General features: G+C 46.6%; 1 pseudogene; it reads right to left on the minus strand.

Moving 5' to 3' along the window:
* Positions 1-1,041: 1,041 nt before the first annotated feature.
* On the minus strand, positions 1,042-3,654 carry LOC112809451 (ras-related protein Rab-4B pseudogene; annotated as a pseudogene).
* Positions 3,655-6,714: the final 3,060 nt, after the last annotated feature.

Consider the following 6,714-nt stretch of genomic DNA (forward strand, 5'->3'; position numbering starts at 1 on the left):
TTCCATGATTAACAAACTCTCCTACCATCCTCCAACTCATCCCTGAATATTCATGGCTTTCCTGTGAGGATGGAGCTTCCCTTGCAGATCTTTCAAGTGAAAGTGATTTATACCAATACATGCATGTACTGCAGAGTGAGGAGGTGAGGTGGGCATTCTCTTCCAGCCACATTACAACTTCCAGATAATTCTTCCTTCACCCTCAGGTGAAAAACCCCGATACTTCCTCTAAGTTTCATACCATTTGGTTATACCTCAACACCTTTACTCATTCACTGAAGATCCTGGCATCTGGTTCACAGTCTGTCCAGTCCCCACTCCACCCCCATAAAGCATTGTTTACAAAAAACAAACAAACAAACCCTCCCAAGATATATTTCACCCATAAAGTGAAAAAAGCGAAAGCAAAATTGCATGCATTGTATGATCCTACCTATGTTTTTTTATTATTTATTTATTTATTTATTTGACAGAGAGAGAGATGGCGAGGGCAGGAACACAGGCGGCGGGGGGGGGGGGGGGGGGAGAAGCCGGCATCCTGCCGAGCAGGGAGCCCGATGTGGGACTCGATCCGAGGACCCTGGGATCATGACCTGAGCCGAAGGCAGACGCTTAATGACTGAGCCACTCGGGCGCCCCCTACCTATGTTTTTTAAAAGCATATATGTACAATGTATATGTAAATACGCCAAAAAATTTCTGGAAGGATACACCTAAAACTATCACTAGTTATTAACGTACTCGCAATGGCAGGGAGCTGGGGCCAAATGCCCTGGTCTCAGGCTTTGGGAACTCTTCGAGTATGGTTAGGGGTTCAGGGGGGATAGGGGTTAGCCAAGACATTGGAAGCAACAGCAGGTACGGTGGCTCAGTCTCGCCCCTCAGCCAGGCCCTACAAGGCCAGGGAAGGGGGACAGGTGGTGGGGTGGCTTCTCTGGGGCCAGGACAGGTGAGCGGCTCGACCTCCCAGGGCCTGGGTCTGGGCCCCAGCCAGAAGGGCAGGGCTGGTTCTGGAGAACAGGGGAGCTGGCTCCGCACGTCTCAGCAGCCACAGGGCTGAGGGGAGCCACCGCCTGGGCGCTCCGAGGCTGCGGCAGCTGGGCGGAGGGAAGCGTCCCCGGTACTGAAGGCCTGAGCCCATCCTCTCGGGGGTCCCGCTGGCCGGAATCGATCTTGTTCCAGAAGGTGCGAGCACACTTCAGGAAAACCTCTTCCACGTCCTCACCCATGAGGACGCTAGTGTCCAGGAACATTAGCTCATTCTCCTGGGCAAAGTGGGAGGCCTCCACGAAAGTGACCTTGCGCTCGGGGTCCAGGTCTTTCTTGAAGCCACAGAGGCTAGCCACGATGTGGGGACCAGCCAACGTGCGGGCGGCCAGCGAGTTGTACAAGACGTACATGCAGGGCTCCAGCCGGCCCTCGGTAACAACTCCGGGTCACTGCCCGAGACAGCTCCTGGCCGGCTGTGTCCCTAATCGGGAGCTTCACAGTCTTCCCATCCACGTTGACCATCCGGGATCCAAACTCCTCGCCGACTGTGCGCTTGGAGTCCTGTCCGAACTTATTCTCAATGAACTGATGAAGGAGACATGATTTGCCAGTTCCCACACTGCCAGCCACCAGGAATTTGAAGGGGAGGTCGGAGGGGTAGCGGCCACAGTATGGCGCCACGACCCCCCCCCACCTGCTCCTCCGCTGCTCCACTCCGACTGCCTCCCTGGCTCCTTCCTATCCCCGGGGCGGCGCCGCCACTTCATCTTGGAGACTTTTCTATGTCAGATCATACATGAGAGACAGACAGATAGATAATGCTTCATTGCTTTTGATGGCTATAGAGCATTCCACTGTAAGTGTGTACCATAACTTATTTAGCTAGTCTCCTTCTGATCATCACCTACAAGAGGACTGAAGGGTAGGATGGAGCCAGAGAACTCCAATGCTCCTCAGACCTTCCACTGGCCTCCCATCATCAGGGGTCAGGGCCCTGTGCTCTAACACTTACCTTAACCTCAGAAGTCTACCACTGTATCAACAGGAGATCACTGGGGACCCCATACACAGCCCTGCCCCCGGCAGAAGTCAAGAACAAACTCGTACACTGGGACCAACCCCTCCTGGAGGTTTTCATCCACTGTCAACAGTAGTCAAGAGGGGGCCAAGAGGGAGCCCAGAGTGGGGCAAATTTCAAGCCTCCCCAAACTTCCTCACCTTTATCTACAAGAGTTCAGACATGCAATGCTCCCTACAATCTCATCATCACAATCTACCTTGAGTCCATCAGGGACTGCTTTCATTAGAACATCTATCTCCATTTATGTTGGTCCCATAAGAAGCCCCAGACTCTCTAGTCACCACCCCTCATCTCACCCACTCTCATCTCTATGGCTCTGTACATCCCCCATTCCGTCCCCTTCTCCCAACCTGCTATCTTCCCATTTCAGTAAATGGCAATTCCATCTACTTATTTTCTTGGGTTAAAAATCATCTATGTCGTCTCTCTCACATCCTACATGTAGTCCATCAGCAAATACTATCAAAATATATCCAAACTCTGGGGAGCCCGGCTGGTTCCAGTCAGTAGAGCATGCAACTCCTGATCTCGGGGTTGTGACTTCAAACCCCATGTTGCACCTAGAGCTTACTTTAATATATATACATACATATGTATATATATATATAAAATTCAAATACATATCCAAAATCTGATCACTTTTCACATACCTCCACCACTGTGACCTAGTCAAATCTGCAATCATCTTTCTTTTTTTTTTTTTAAAGATTTTATTTATTTATTCATGAGAGACAGAGAGAGAGAGAGGCAGAGGCAGAGGGAGAAGCAGGCTCCCCGCCGAGCAGGGAGCGCAATGCGGGACTCAATCCCAGGACCCTGGGATCATGACCTGAGCCGAAGGCAGACGCCCAACCGACTGAGCCACCCAGGCGTCCCTACAATCATCTTTCACCTTGACTACCAAACTAGCCTCTTAATTTGCCTTCTGGCTTCCATTCATGTGCCTGTCCCCACCTTTCAGTCTACTTTTTTTTAAACATTTTTTTAAGATTTTATTTATTTATTTATTTATTTATTTATTTATTTATTTGACAGAGAGAGACAGCAAGAGCAGAAACACAAGCAGGGGGCGTGGGAGAGGGAGAAGCAGGCTTCCCGCAGAGCAGGGAGCCCAATGCGGGGCTCGATTCCAGGACCCTGGGATCATGACCTGAGCCGAAGGCAGATGCTTAACGACTGAGCCACCCAGGCGCCCCTACAGTCTACTTTTTACAGCAAGTAGGGTGAACCTTTTAAAACATAAGTCAGGTAGGGGCACCTGAGTGGCTCAGTCGGTTAAATGTCTGGTGCTTGGTTTCAGCTCAGGTCTTGATCTCAGGGTCATGAGTTCGAAACCTGCTTTGGGCTCCACGCTAGGTGTGGAGCCTGCTTAAAAAAATAAATAAATAAAGCATAAATCAGATCACGTAACTCTCCTGCTCAAAACCCCCAGTGTCTTCCCATCTGAGTTATAATAAAATCCAAGGGTATCACCATGACCCAAAGACCCTACACGATCTGGCCCTCACCCACCACTCCACTTCATCTTGCAATTCCACAAGAATGCCAAGCATGGTCCCTGGCTTCTCAGAGCCTTTTTTCATTGGTCCTCAGATGAACAGAATTAAATTAATCATAGTCCTTGACTAATGACACATTCTCATTATTAGTCCAAATATAGCTCATTTTTAGTTAGTAAGTATCAATGACCCCAATAACCAGATCTAACTACATGGCCCACAATCTCATTCCCCTGCCTCTCCCGTTCCCCCCACCCTGGCAAAGAACCATCACCCTGAATCTGGTGTTCATCATTCTGTGGCCCTCTGTTTAATACAATTCTACTGTACATATATATGTGTTTGTGAGTGTGTGTGTATGTACATACGTACATAGATATATATTTCTTAAAAGTATATATTTTTATTATAATTTGCTTTAACTTTATAAAAAGGTTGTTAGGCTATATGTATTCTTTCAGAACATAATTTTTCCTCTCAATATTTAATTTTCTAAGATTCATCCATGTATATTTGCATGTTGCTGCAGTTCATTCATTTCGATTGTTGCATAATATTTCATTGTGTATCTGAGTAACACTTCAGGGCCTTTGCACTTTGTTCCCTCTAGAGTGTACTTCTCTCAGATATCCACATGACTCCCCCCCTCACTTTATTTTATTTATTTATTTTTTTCCTCCCTCACTTTAGCCATGCCATTACTCAAATGCCACCTCATCCTAATACTATCTAAAATAGTGCCCTATTTTACTCTATCTCTTTCACCCTTCCTTTGCCCATGGCACTTATCACTACTATGTTGAATATTCTCGCTTGGCCTGTCCAGATCCACTCTACCCCTTTCCACCCTGCTCTGAGTCCTGCAACAACGGGCTTCCTTGCCTTCTGGCTTCCCTTTGGGTTTTGTGTAGGAGAGATACCCTCAAGAGATAGGAGGGTAGGAGAGACTGAAGTTGTGGTATTGATTCCCCAGCTCCCTCCCTACCATGACTTTTTCAGGGCCTGCCACATTCCTGTCCAGTGAGTCTCTGCTACTGCTGTATTTCTCTCCAGGTTCCAGTTAACTTCTCCCTCCCCTTGCCTCTTAATGCCAAGCTGTGGCAGTGCCTCCCTATCCCTCTCCCATCCTGGGTGACTAGTTATTCCTTGTTATCCCCCTTAACATTGTTCACAATTTTGTGAATACTCTTTCATTAAACTCATCAATTCTTTTTTTTTTTTTTTAGGTAGGCTCCACTCCTGGCATGGAGCCCAAGACGAGGCTTGAACTCACGACCCTGAAGATCAAGACCTGAGCTGAGATCAAAGAGTCAGATGGTTAACCGACTGAGCCACCCAGGCACCCCTAAATTCATCAATCCTTTTTTTTTTTAAGATTTTATTTACTTATTTGGCAGAGAAAGACACTGCGAGAGAGGGAACACGAGCAGGGGGAGCGGGAGAGGGAGAAGCAGGCTTCCCGCCGAGCAGGGAGCCCGATGCGGGGCTCGATCCCAGGACCCCGGGATCATGACCTGAGCCGAAGGCAGAGGCTTAACCGACTGAGCCACCCAGGCGCCCTGAACTCATCAATTCTTGTGTTCAAATGTACTGTCTATTTTTTGCCAGTATCCTGACTGACAGGACTGCCTTACATTAATATTATTTATCCATATTTGTTTTGTTGATTGTTTCTTTCACTAAATTGTAAGCTCTAAGAGGGTAGGGACTTTGTCTAATTCCCTGCTGTATTCCCAAGCTCTAGAATAGTGCTGAACTCATGATAAGCATGCAAGAAGTATTTGTTAAATAAATTATTAACACATACAATAATACATTTAAAGTGTTTACACACAAAAAATTGCTGTCACATACCTCTTTCAAAATAATGCTATTTTGAAAGCTACATGCCTAATAGAATTACAAAGTTGAAGTTTAAATGGATTTTTAATTTAATATATATTACCAAATTTCCTCCATTCTCCAAGGAGAAATGGTTGCCTCTAGGACTGGAGCAGGGAAAATATAAGATGAGCCTGGGGTGTCAGAAATTTTTCAAATTTTCAAAAACTGAACAAACATACAGACCAAAAAAAAAAAAACACAAAAAACAAAACCCTGCAATGACAGAGGTATGTCAAACAGATGCAGAAGCTAACTGAAAGCTCCCAATAGCCAAAGTTGGATCAATATGAGCAACAAGAAGATGGGGCTGCTCTCATCTTCCTGTTTCCAAACAGAACTTAAAACGATCTACCCCATCCCTTTCCATTTAACTTTTCTCATTCTTACAGCAATGGAAGAGCTATTCCTCCTTCTGAGAGTGATCTCTCCACATGTCTTTTGGATTACATACCTTTCTGCTTTCTCGGAAATCTTACCTTATCAATTATCCCTTTTCTCTTGATTTTTCCGCTTCCCTCCCTCCCACTCTCTCCCCCACTCCTCCCTCCCTCTCTTGTCTAATTCCCCTCTCCCTGAATCTGGACTGGTCTTAGTGACTTGCTCAACCAAAAGAATGCAGCAGAAGTGATGTTCTGGGATTTATAGGGCTAGGTCATAAGAAGCCTTGCCGCTTCTACCTGGGCCTCGTAGAACATTCACCCTTGGGGACGCCTGGGTGGCTCAGTCATTTAGCGTCTGCCTTCTGCTCAGGTCATGATCCCAGGGTCCTGGGATCGAGTCCCGCATCGGGCTCCCTGCTCGGCAGGAAGCCTGCTTCTCCCTCTGTCTGCAGCTCCCCCTGCTTGTGCTCTCTCTCTCTCCATCTCTCTCTGACAGACAAATAAAATCTTAAAAAAAAAAAAGAACACTCACCCTTGGACTCTTGAGGCATCATGTAACAAGTCTGCCTACTCTGACTCTGCCGTTCTGTGAGAAAACTCAAGCTAACCATGGGGAGGCTGTCTAGAGAAAAAGATGCCAACTTGCCCCCAAATATCCTAGCTCTTAACTATTCAAGTCACCCCAGCTGAGGCCCCAGACATCAGTAAGCAGAAATGAACTGTCCCTGATGTCCCTAGTCTCAATTCTTGATGCAAATAATCATGAGATATAATAATAACCAAATTTTTGTTTTAAGCCACTAAATTTTGGGATTGTGTGTTATGCAGAAATGAGTAACTGGAGCAGTCAAAAATGACCTTCATGTCACTAAATGTAACA

Source organism: Callorhinus ursinus, unplaced genomic scaffold, assembly GCF_003265705.2.
Source record: "Callorhinus ursinus isolate GAN/ISIS: 27379988/994484 unplaced genomic scaffold, GSC_fseal_2.0 scaffold33, whole genome shotgun sequence".
In the NCBI taxonomy this organism is placed as follows: domain Eukaryota; kingdom Metazoa; phylum Chordata; class Mammalia; order Carnivora; family Otariidae; genus Callorhinus; species Callorhinus ursinus.